General features: G+C 41.5%; 1 protein-coding gene across 4 annotated transcripts in view; it reads right to left on the bottom strand.

Annotated features, from left to right (window-relative positions):
- The window catches only part of ptpn13 (protein tyrosine phosphatase non-receptor type 13), a 39,050-nt gene extending 37,217 nt beyond the window's left edge, over positions 1–1,833 (bottom strand). For all 4 annotated transcript variants that reach the window (XM_076087870.1, XM_076087885.1, XM_076087893.1 and 1 more), the window contains exon 1: positions 1,451–1,833. The gene's annotated coding sequence lies outside the window, so the exon portion shown is untranslated. The remainder of the gene's footprint in view (positions 1–1,450) is intronic.
- Between the last annotated feature and the right edge of the window lie 11,701 nt (positions 1,834–13,534).

Genomic DNA, 13,534 nt, shown 5'->3' with positions numbered 1-13,534 from the left:
TTATTCCCAGAATCATACTGCATTATGCAGCCTGCGAGCACACCATTCAAATTCAAAACATACACCGGGTCTGGGAAGACCTGGAACACAATATCTTCTGACCCGACGATGTAAGGACTGATGTTTTCAAAATGCGTACGGCAAACCAAAACCAGATGCTATCTGCTATCAAAGTGATAAACTGAAGGCATATAAAGTTGATGTTCGGTTTATGTATTCTTCCTTACTGCAAGACTGTAAAAGGAGGAGAGAGGTTGTGGTTGCACAAGTGTCTTCTGAAGAAAACTGTAGTGTTAATTAAACAGAAGCAGTGACTCACCTAAATAAAAAGGGGAGAACCGGATGGTTTGTTTTTATTAATCATAACCCTCTTACAATTTAGTCAATAAGCCTACATGCTTCCCCAGATTATTTTACAAACAGGGCGCTGATGGACACCGTGGCCATTACAGCCCTGAACCCGGTACCTTCCAGTTATGGACTGGTTTCCCTAACTAACCAATAAGCCACCCTGGATGTTGGCGTTTTGTTTTTCAGCTCAGCTCAGCCCAGCCAGGGTCAGGAGCAGTCAGAGAGAAAGCCATGACTATTCCATGATCACCAGCCCAGCTCTGGGCCTATACGGCCCTCACATCTCATTTTGGTCTCGACCTCATCCGCTCCATTTCCGTTAATCACAGGGTTGCTATGAGTACCGTGACATGCAGAGCATGGTTTTGCAAAACCTCACTCCACACCCCCCCTCATCCAACACACAGACACACACACACACACACACACAAACCCAACCCACTGACTATTTTCCCCCATTTGTTTCCTATGATGATGCTCACACCATCTCCATCATAACCACTTAAGATGGGCTCTTGCTCCCCACCTTCCTCTTTAGGCTTTAATGGCACATTCTTCATGACCTTTGGCTTTCAGCTAACTTTACTACTTTTCTATGGTAATGAAGGGGGAGGGGGTACAAACTGCCTTCCTACAGCCCCCATAAAACCTTCAGTCTGCACTATAATCATGCCTCTTTGGTAAACTTAGACACGTTGACCCCTTATTTTTAAAATGACTCAAATAAGTGCTGGTGGCGGTTAGCTAGCCAGACACCCTGGTATTTATGTCCCTCCCAAACCTAAAATACACTCACTGGTGTGGTCAGAGATGCCCAATGTCAGCCATCAGGAGGGGCAGCATTGTTGTGACATTAACACAAAATGTAGCAAAATGTATCAATGCAGCTCGAGTCTTACTAAAGACCAACAAACAGACTGTAAACTAGCATTACAGAAGCCAGCTAACCGCATTACCGAGATTTATTAGATACAAGAAGCATCGGCGTTTGAGCCTCGCCACAACTGACTCGGCTCGTCGTTTGTCCCGCGGACATATTAACGTCACGTCAAAGTTAGCGAACTTTTTGGTACACCACGTTTTAAGTGCTTAAACTTACCGGTCGAGTAGAGCTACAAAAATCACTTGAAAGTGGAAGTGTTCGTACTCCGACGAGGCTATGAGTGCGCACACAAACGGGAGCAGAGGCCATCCCATCCACAAAGCAACATCTTGGATAGTAGTTTACTAAGCGGCGGCGGCGAGGCAGGCGAGCAACAGGTCTCCACCGCGCATTCAGCTATAAACATCCACTACAATGGCACTTTTTTGTTATCCGAGCCGCCGCTGTACAAAAAAAAAATATACAAGTATCTTCTTTAAAAATTGCTCAGAAGTCGTGTTGGATGGACGCAGCGCAGCATTGAGCTCCCTTCAAGTCTCCATAACTGCTGAGGAGCGCAATAACTCCTCCTTTAGCGGAGCTAGCGTGGGCTGACTCGGAGTAACGAGACACCTTACTGCGGCTGCTGATTGGCTCTCTGCTAAGGGGACTGTCATTTAACTGTTTCTATAGAAACAACACACACAACTGGGAGTAAAATGTGCAGAGGGGTTGGATCCAGGTTTGCTAAATGATTTATATATAGTTGTCCAACTTTTGTTTTGACAACAAACCCCAACACATTTGCGCATATAAACTAAAATCTGTTAAATGCATTATCGCAAATACAGAACAATAGGTCAAAGAGGGAACTGAGGTGCAGGTGTGGGTGTATATGTGTTTCTCTGGGTCTATTTTACTTTGAAATAATACACCAATGAGACTAATATGAATACAAAAGATGAAAATCATTCCCTATATTCCGAGCAGTAAATACTCATTGATCAGTTTGTGTATCATGTGATGTTTCCTTCATCCCCTGGGATCAAACAAGCTGACACTTTGCAAACTCACAAAAAATCAAGCTTGGCCCATATCTCAGTATTTCCCACAACATCAAAGATGTTTGAGCGTCATCTATGCAGTCAGGAAGCAATTCACCGTTCAGTACTTCCTTCCTAGTGCACTTCAAAGCTGACTCATTTACGCTCTGCCTTGTGCCATCTAGTGGCTGTTAGTCATCATCACATGCTGCCTTATATAAATGGTGACTGTGTTGAAAGTGTTATTATGGTTCTCTGTTCAATCTAAATCTGTTTCTTGATTGCATTGAGGACATGTTAGTAACTTGCTTTATCTTATTGCATCAGTTCAAGATGATGCAACAAAGCAACTCGCATAGGTGTACTGTGCTGTGGCTTTAATCAGAGACTGTGCTCATCATTTGGTCTGATCTCAGAGAGTACACCAAAAATACTAATCCTTCAGAGTCAGATTGATACCGAAAATCAACTTAATCTCTCGTTGATCATTTTTTAGAATACTGTAGAAAGTTTGGGTAGTTCCAAAATATATCGGTGTGTCCCCAACCAAGGCATAACACCCTCAAACACATCAGAAGTTTACAGTATATGTATCCCTCTATCCACACCTTAAAACTGCACATTTAGCATTTTATTTCGAGTGTCTAGCCCTTTTGTCCTCATGTGAGGCAGATTATTTTTGACTCACTTAATGTAACCTAAGCAAACAAGATTTGTTTTCGAACTATAATGAAGCATATGGATTATCCCGCCATGGACCCTAATGTACAGGTGTGCTATATGGCCCCAGCACTGTGCCACGGGAACCCATTCTTCATTGTAAATTTACATTTGCATCGCCGGGAACTTAACATGTCAGCCCATCTCATCTAATGAACAAGTTGCGACTGTTAATCATCACCATGTTGTTTTTGACTTTCATCAAATGGGATTGGCTAAAATCATTTTTGCTTCGTAACATCATAACTATCAAGACAGGCGAAAAGTCTCAAATACCAAAACCCAGGCATTTAGTTATCCTGTCTGGTGTGGAATGAACATTCCTATAGAGACCTTAAATAACTTTGGCTTTAGGCAAGACTTTTTAGAGATGTGCAGTACGGACAGTGATAGTGTGTGACTGGCATTCCACTGCACTATTAATACAGAGTGAATGGTAAAAATGTAGTGAATGTTCTTTCCTGGATAACGGGACTGGAATGGAATGACAAGGCTTTTGTTTTTTAAACTTCCTCCTCATCTCCAGGTCATGGCATTTCCAAGGAAAGGAGGAGAAGAACAAATTGAGTAATTGAGTAATTTTAGGTCTTAACCCTGGTATGTGAGCTGAACTGATTTTCACCAGGGAACACTTGGGGAACCTGTGCCATAGTGCATGTGGTGATTTACTACGAAAGTGTCTAATGTTTGAGGTACTGGCTTATTTCTTTCACTTCTGGCCAGCTTTGCAACTTATTAGTGTCCAATAAACTGCTATCAAAGAGATCTGTATCATTTTACTCAACAGCTTCTAATCTCTGTTCATTACCGGAAGCAAAGAGGCCACGGTCTGGATAAGGGATGTCTCATATAAGGGCAACCGAGAGGTTCTGAATGTGGGATTTCTTCTTCCTTCTATTTCTGTCAGTTCTGTCCTTAATACCTCCTCATCAGTGCTGGTCTGAACCTCGAGGGTGATTTGCACTGCCTTGAAAGAGGGGCTTTACTTATTCTGACAGTCTTTGAAATGTGGGGCACCTGGTAGATTGAAGGCATGTGGTTTGCTGACTGGAGAGTTTTGCCTTTGGGTCCAGCTGGAGAGCATTAAAAACTTTCCTGGAGCTTTTGATATTAGTTCCTTGGTCTTCGTAGAGTTAAAATAAAAACTTGCCACATCTGGCAACTAAGTGTCAGAGAGCCATCAGAGATGATTTGTAAAAATGTGTGTAGCTCTGGTTGTCATGCATGGAAAGGTTTTTCCCCACTTGTATCCCAAATCAGTCTAGCCTAGAACTAAAAGCTCATTTTGATGTATCGTATCTTATTCAATCAGGCTTCTGCACTTGAGACATCATCCCACACTGATGAGTCAGTGTTGCTGAATTTAACTCAGAGGCATGTTAGGTGAGCAGACTTTACTGGTCACTGTTTAATCAGTTGTTCAAGTGGCTTATCTTACTGGAGAATGAGTCCACAGGGTATTGGAACAAGGCAGGAACCGAACTGAAAGTTAAACTATCTTCAAAGCCACCAGAGACACCTTTAAAGCTGCTACTTGGAACTTAAATTTTGTCTTGATTTTGGCAGTCCTTGTGGACAAAAGTGGTAGTGTTTGTGAGCACCAAAGTCCCTTTCGAAAACTTCTCTTTTCACCGCAGCAGGGTCTGACAGTATGCACAGAGCAGTCCTGGTCCTGGTTCTTCCGTGCCTCCCTTCCCTCCAGCGAAACGAGCAATACAGGGTCTTCAGCAGCAGTGGTGTTGGCTCCTATCGGATACCAGAAGAGCAGCGAGGCGAAGCTCTGCTCCTGGCCGGAGGAGGAGACGCTTATGCCAGGCGAAGAGCTCTTGACACTCCTCCTCGACTGCAGGTTGAAGGTGGCAGTGAAGACGATTCTGGGTCTGTCCGCGGTGGGCTGGTTGCTGCCGGAGGCCCCATTGGAGTTTGAGCTGAAGGAGTTGGCAGTGAACAATGATTTTGTCTGATTTACTATATAGAAAAAGCCAATCTTCTTGATGATGGTCTCGTTTACTTATGTAGGTCATATAGAGGCATCAGCATTAAATTGAGATTAAATTGTACACTTAAAGCGACACTTTTTTAAGTGTCGTTGGCTGCTGCGCCCATCCACAGCAGTACATTGCTTTGCTCCTGTGTTGGTACTCCTGTCTGTTTCTTCAAAGTGGGCGCGTGTGACCGTCCTCTACTGTCGGAAATACACTGACTGTGAATAAGTACTATCCCCATTGATCAACTTAGTCTGGCTGTGATAGCTCTGTGGTTCTGGCAAACATAGTCTTGTTGTGCAACAACAAACTGGTTTCTTCAAGTTATTTCCCTCTTGATATTGGACTAGGTGTGGATCCTTGCTTCTAACCATCAGCTTGAAGAAGAGACAGGTGCACCCAGTCTAATGATGGATTTTAGATGCATCATGCTCTAAGTCACATTCATCTCATTTGTGTTTGGGCATGAACCTGGAAAATCTTCAGACTTTTAATCAAGATTATGCATTGCAACCAACCTCGCTGACGAGCTGGCATTCATGACATTCATTCACTGGGTAAGTTATTTAAGCAAATTTGTTACAGCAATGGTGCTAGACTCAAACACAGACAGACTGCAGCCTGAGGAGCATATAAGCTTGAATTTCATAGAAGACATATTTCAATTACCTCTCAAGGCTGTAGAGGTCAATAATGTTATGAGTTTTATTAATCTTCTTATTAAACTGAGGTCAGAACATATCTCATAGTCGGCGGCCAGACAACCTTATAGCCTGACTTTAGCATTTTAATTCCACCTCAATTTGAGCCCTCTTCAGGCTAATATCTTCCATGTTTAATCAGTGTATTGTTATAGTATCCACCTGTACAGACCAACAAAGTCAGCATCATTTAGCGAGGTAAACACCCAGATATTTTTTCCAGGAAGTCGTGGGGGATGAAAACACAGCTAAAACATTTGTCAGGTTCCTCTTCTTGAAGTGGCCAAAACTCTGTTAACACAGCTTTAAAACTGAGATTGCAGCTTTAAAAATCTATTTCGAAATGATTTTTTACATTCAGTATGGGCTGCCAGGTGGACACCACGGCTTTGTTGACCCATGCAGATGTGACCCGAGGCTCATTGGCATTAGCATGCTGCTGCTAATCTGGACACAATTACAGATAGGAGGAATGATTTGATTACTTATCTTCTGAGCACTTCAGCCATTGGTTTATAAAAATATAAAATGATGAAGAGGAATCATAGCAATGTGCCAGGAGGTAATGGGAAATATAATAAGAAATAAATACATATCATAAGACATAAGGTTCAGAAAGACTACCAACATTAATAATACTTTTGTTTTGAATTGCAGACACAATACAAACAAATAGCACGTCTCTAAATAGCAATAAGAGTTCTATAGATATTAAAAACTAAATACAACAATATAAGAAATCAAAGACATGACATTCAAAAGCAAATATGTGCAGAAGTATAGTTTTAGAAGTTTTTATGTTCATTTTGTGGTGCTTGTTGCTGTATGCATAGACTTTCAGCCTCCATGTGATCTCTTCCTCTCTCGCCCTCTCTCTGTGCTCGGGCTTTGACGTCAGACGTGCTCCTGCTCGGTTGCTATGGCAACAAATTTCCCTATACCCCCCCCTTTCCTCTTCCCTCCCTCTCTCGTTGGTCCACAATGGTACAGCCAGCATCTTGCAGCACAATGGTTGCAAGGTGGTGAGCCGAGGGTGAGTGATTCAGCATCAGCGAACTTCTGCTTTTTTTCCCTTTTCCTCATCGTCTTTTTGTCAGCCTTCAGCAATGATCACCGCAATGTTTCTCGTCGGGATGTTTTGAAAAAGGACCGTCACCGGACTGGGATCGTCATCAGCTGGCACGGAATGGTAAGGCCGGGTGGGTTCGTTTAACGTGCGATGCGATGCTTGCAGCCCGGCTGCCTGGAGGGTGGAGTGATGATGAATATTGATCTGAAGGGAAGGTTAATGAAGTCCACTCGCGATGCCTCGGTGGAAAAAAAAAAGAAGAAAAAAATAAATAAAAAATCAAGCCCATCTTGACGTATTCAACACAGCGGATATTGTTTTGTAACAACTAGTAGCACTGTGCGGGTATTTCATTATGGCGTTAGTCTTGACCTGACAATATGTTGTCCATCCGCTCTCCATCTCCATCCTTACAGGCATCCTTCAACAGCACAGAGCTTAACACATCACTTAATAGGCTGATAAATAGGCTACTTCTCTTCCTTATTTAACATTCTGACTTTAGTATATATATATACTACATGCACCATTTCTGTGAGCCATCTCTACATATTCTGACTAATCTTATGGGGCGAATAACAACTTGTGTGAGGCTCGTTTTGCATGCATTTTTGATTAGAAATGCAGGGGTGGTGCAAATGGATGATGCTCTTCAAAACACAAGGCTTACATGAGCCTCATACTGTAGGCCTACATGCAGAGTTTGTCCCTCCTCCCCCTCACATGTCAGCTGCGCACCTTGTGCATTATGCAGACCACCGCTACTTCACCAGGGATGTGGGACCAGCCTCAGACCCATCAGAAGTGCTAGAAAAGCAGATTCTCAGACAGACAGTCTCATTGTATGGCGATTTATTGATTAACGTAGGTATTTTGTTTTTCCTCAGCCGTGGTTTTGATACCGATGCTGTAAGTGTTTGTGGTACATATTAAGGGAAGTGATTTATGGAGGCTTTGTCATTAAAACTGAACTCATAATGCAGAGGGGATGGGATGTTATTGACCCTGATGTGGCTTAAATGCTGTCCAGGACACATTGGATTAAAAGAGATGCATCCACAGACGAAGGCAATTTTTCAAAATTTGTTTTGGACATTCTTCTGCAGCCTTGCTTATTATGCTGATTGAAGTACAGAGAGGTGTCAGGAACTCACCGGTTATTTGTGAGCACAAACAAAATGCTGCATCTGTTATTTGGCTTGTATTTTTTAAATTTCCCATTCTTCCACGTACTTGTTTTGGTGCATGCCCACAGTCATGGACTAATAACTGGTGTTTTGCCGCGCCGTCAGTGAGTCAGTGAAGGTTTATAAAGGAGTCACAACAAACTCCCCACGTACAGTAAAAAAAAAGAGAGAGGTTTTAGCGCTGTGACCTTGGCTGCTGAATTATTCAGGAGCAGGCTCCCATGCTGGTGAGAGTGCTGCAGGGAACACGCTTAACAATTAAACAAAGCTTCTTCTTTTTTTTTTACGAGTGTTTCTGCAGTGGCTGAAGGGAGTGATATAATAGATAAAAAGGTCCAACTTACTTCTCTTCATCCTCATCATCAGCCCGTGGCGGATCATGTGGCTGGAATAGTTCTTCGGTATTTATGTGGAATTGCTGGAGTAACTTCAGTTTATAAATCAATCTGTATTATTTGCGGCAGTAGCGACTGCAGGTCTACACCAAATGATGTTCACTGATATTGATTTTTAGGTAGGCTGCTTGTTTATCCAATGGAGAATCGTCAATGGAAATAGCCAACAGCAGACTAATGTTATCTTGCACTAGACGATGCATTTTAATTCCATTTTGTTTCGCAGACTTAGGAGCATCAGTATACTAATCCTTAGTTACGTAACGAAATAAGGCAATGTATTAAGATGAGATAATGGTGGGATTGTAGGCACGATTAACCAGCAAAGGAAGGAATTAGGCAACAATTAATTATTCTATTAATTATCAATTAATCTTCCCATTATTTCCCTGATTAATTGATCATTTGTTTGGTCTGTTCATGTCATGAATTCGTGAAAAATGTCTTGATTTGTCCAACAAACAATCCAAAACCCAAATATATACAGTTTACAATGGTAAACAGATAAAAACAGTAAACCCTAAGAAGCTGATATAAGGAATGTTTTTACTTAACAATTAATTGATTATTGGAATAGTTGCCAATTAATCTTTGGACGATTTCAGCTCTAAAAGGAATTAGATTTTATGAGAAAATTATAGGAAATAAATGTATTGAAAATGTATCGAGGCAAATGGGTTAACTAGAGTGATGAACACAATAGAAATAAATGGTCGATAGGATTTGAATAAATTCTGGTCTTGTGGCACTAAAAACATTCATAACGGCATGACTGTATTCAGAAGAGAGGAGCATAACCACACAAATAAAAAAATACATAATTAAGTACTTGTCCAGTTCAGGATAGCTAATATGAAGGTTTACAGGCTGAATGTGAGAAGTTCAGGACTTTCTCAGAACAATTCTTGCTGACCATCAATTACTTAAATGTCCTCATCAGTCTTTTGGGAGCCATTCTGACACGGTTTTCATGAATATATGGAAGGTCAAAGCCTTAATTTAAAGAGGATGGATTACTGAGGAGTGCGGGTATAGCTTATCATCACCCAATGACCCCGGCTGAGTATTGTTCCCTGTGTATTACTGTGGTTTTAATAATCCATCCCTCCATGTTGTAATGGTCCGAATAGCCAAACAAGGAGGGAAAATAGAAGATAGACAACTTTGTTTAGAAAGAGATTGCATGAGAGAAATAAATGTGTGTTACCGTAAGGAGATATCTTTATGAAGGAAAAATAACATCTTAAGCATGACTGCATGTGAGCAGGAGTGTGTTTCTCTTCATCACTGATGTAGTGCGTGGTTCATGTAAGTAAGCGAACATTAATATGTTTAACAAAAGAAACAGCGACACAGAATTATACGCTTTAATGCAATTTAGTTTTATTTACCTCGCCTGGTGCTTCTTAATGCTTTTATGATCATAACTGTTGGCATTGAATCACTGGAATGGACGAATAATGTTTGGATTATATTAAGATTTGAACCGAAAGCCTCGGTGTGGGAAACTCTTTTCGTGATATTACTTATTTTTATCAATACAATTCAATTCTTGCTGCATGAAAGTTGATTCCTCCAAGCTGCAGTATTGCTCACCAACAAACAGAAAAAAAAACGTGCCTGCAGAGTGAGATGCACAGTTACATAATTGGATTTTGATCGAACGGAATATGCACTTTTTATTTGCTTTTGCAGAAAGCTGAGTGCAAGACTTTAAGCCCGTGTTAGATTCAATCCCAATCCCCTTGCAGCACATCTGTAAAGAGACTTAAGAGTCACTAAGGGTCGGACATTGTAACAATTCAGAGGATTTTAGAGAGGGCATTAATTCCAGACTAAATACAATGCTTAAAAACCTGCCTTATATCCCCAAACCTTCTCTCAATGCATTCCCATTAAAGATTGGTGTTGGCAGCTGAAGCTACAGGCTAAATGTAGAAATCCAGTTTGTTATTTGGATGCACAAATGAATGATTTGTACTGTAATCAAGTGCAAGGTGTGGTAAACTCTGTTGAGCGAATGGACCTTTGCAGCAGTGATCTATTTTAGAAAGCATTATCGTCTGTAACCATGGCATCAGGATAGTTCTGTGATCATGTCAAATAAAAATATTTCTCCCATGTTGTGTGCTACAGATGAATATCCAGGAGGTTGTTTTACAGAAAGCACAGTTGTTTCTATAATTTGCTCCAGTCTTCTTCATAGGTTCTGTACGAACAGTTAAGATGAATGTATCGGCACCTGCCAAAGCTGTACATGTTAACTAACATGCGGCTTGTCAGAAAACTGCAGCATAAGCAGATTTTCAGCTAACATATCTGTTGTTTACTTCAAGTGAATTGCAGGATGTGAGTGAGACGACAGACGAGAGCACAGACAGAGAGGATAAGTGTATTTCATCTGTAAAGAAACGAAATCAATACGATGTCGGTGAACATTCGGATTCTCAAAGCCTGTAGCTGAGCTGGGAGAGTCGGTGCTGTCTTGTTTTCCTGGCTGTATCTGCAGTTTGAAGTGCCTCCCTTCCCCTCCCCTGAGCCCAAATGTGAGGCCGTACTGCGTTTGGCTCGGGCTGCACAGTGAAGGCAAGGCAAGGCTGCATACTGCAGGAGAGGCTGCTGAACCAAGCACTCACAATGAAGCTCCGAGGGAGGGGGAGGGGAGACGGTTGCAGCGAGGCTGGGAGCCTGGGAGCCGGAATGGTGGGAGCGAGGGAGGGACAAAAGAGAGGCAGGAAAAGGGAGAACGCAGGCTCTCATCAGAGTTGAGGATGGAGGGAAGAATGAAGACATGGATGGAGGACGTTGTCACAAAATGTGAATAAGGCCCGAGCGCATGACGGAGGGAAGAAGAAGAGTGGTGAGAGGAGAGGAAACAAAGATGGATACGGCAGGAAACAATAACACTACTGTTACAGGCACATGGTGTTTTATCAGTAGCCCTCTGGTGCTACAGCGGTCAATCAAACTATTTAATGCAGACATAAAACATTGTCTATAACTCAGTATAAATCCTATGTGACTCAAACCATGACACGTCTCTCTGTAGATATGATACTGAGCCAGCAACAGTCTGTGAAATGCAAGCAGATTGGATGACAGTGGATGCACCACATTGTTCATTTACATTTTATATTTAGTGTTTATATATTTGTATATAACATTGTTACCGCACATGATATTCCTTTTTTTCATCACTCCATGTAAAATGTCAAGATTGTCTTGAATTTTTTACATACTTCACCACCAATGTGTCGTTGAAATGTATTTCTAGTCAAATGCTCCTTTCAGTCAAGAGACATCTTCAGTAGTTATTGGCATGACATGTCCCCTGGCTGCCCTTCTCCAACAAGTAATGAAATGGACTCATGTCACATGGGAAATACCTCATATCCTGTCCTTCAATAATAGTGTCTAGGTTTTTAACTCCACCAAGAAAATCTATAAATCAGATGAGTGAGTGAAAAAAACCCTCACCTTTCATGTCAGATATTATGAATAGATTGGATAATAAACATTACAGTTTGCAAGAATCCATTCAACATGTTAGTCTTATTTGTGTCTGATGTCACAGTGTGTCCGCTGGTGACTTTGTTGGCATATGGAATAGTAAAATCTTTATATGGGTGGGTTGCATTTTATTGAAGTGTCTGTTGCTTCTGATGAGGATGTGGTTCAGTTTCATCACCAACAAACATGTTTTTACTGCAAATATTTTAATCAACACAGAAATGTCATTGGTGTAACTATTAATATTTATGTTAGCTCCATTATATGCAGGCAAAGTATACCCATAATATACTCAGTGATATGTCTTTCTGGAGCACTAAAATGTCATTGATAACACCTGTGCTTAACCTGCTATAAGTCAAAATGTCTGCCGTGAAAAGGGGTCGTAGCAGGCCCCCTTGTCTCTGGCACAACTAAATGGAATGCAGCCATTGTAATGTTATTAGTTACACTTGTGTTTGACAAGATAGAAATGTCCTGTGTCTAATTACAAGCACGTTCACCTTTGCCCGATGATTTCCTTTGGCCTCGTTTGATAATACTGCGTTCATGCTGCCCGTGATTAAGAGCTCAGTGGGTGAAACCATTTATGTCGGCCTCAGATGCAGCGATATTGGGGAATTTCTGACACCAACGATATCTCCCACTTGGCGTAAGGAACTACAAAATTGTCATTATACCCCTGGTAACATGGCTGCAAGGCCACTATTGCTGGTGGCTACTAATTAAATAAATTAAAATCCAATATTAACAATAATAGAATCAATTCAGCTACGCTAATAGGTGATTTAAACTAGTAAGTAAGACAACAAAAGTAGCTGATTTAAACTATTCATCTGGTGGGAAAAAAACATTTGGGGAGCTATTGCATTAGCTCATAACAGTTTGATGACATTGGACACCATCATCACATTTTCTAACAGTAGTGGCTCTCAATCCTGGTCCTTCAGCCGTCCAATCAGAGGCTGATATGCACCTTGGTTGCCAGGTGCATATCAGTGTGCAGTAAACTCAGGTGAAACAGAGAACTGAACGTGTGCCACGGTAGATCGTGCTGGGATTAAGAGCTACTGCTGCACGACGGGACCCAGTATATAGAGTGATCATTGGTTTGCCTGAGGCACTCTTGTTCCCATGAGGGCGGGTGTAACAGAATGTTCAGCATCCAAAAACCAAGGACCAGCCACAACTGCAGAGCACACACACACACACACATGCACACATACACCAGCACAATTCAGCATCAGCAAGGCCATGCAGCACTGGAGATTAATGGTGTGCTGTATCAGTAATGAGCATTACACCATTCCAGATAATTAAAAACCTCCTCTCTTGTCTTTCTCTTTTTCAATTTTCAGTTGGGTTGTCTCATCAGTTTAACAGACCCGGCCTTTTGTAATTGTGCAATACATTTGTGTCTGAATGTGTTTGTGAGCGACAGAGACTACGATGAGTACTGTGGGACGGGTTTTAAGTTTGTGGTCACAGGCTGGTAAATTTAAAATGCACCATCAGACAGTCAATTCCACAGGAAGGGAAATCAGCACATTCTGAAAAATATATACTGCAACGTTTTCAAAACTTCAGTACATCCCACAGATGACTGTTGCTTTATAAACTCTGATGCAACACTAAGCAACACTCCTGAGCAAGTATACAGGAGGGAAAACCTTTAAGGAAGATTAATTGTTGCTCAGATCATGCAAAAGCT

This window comes from Anarhichas minor, unplaced genomic scaffold, assembly GCF_050575085.1.
Source record: "Anarhichas minor isolate MPS153535 unplaced genomic scaffold, ASM5057508v1 ptg000002l, whole genome shotgun sequence".
NCBI lineage: Eukaryota > Metazoa > Chordata > Actinopteri > Perciformes > Anarhichadidae > Anarhichas > Anarhichas minor.
Note: the sequence above shows the minus strand (reverse complement) of the source record. Positions and strands in the feature narration are given on the sequence as shown.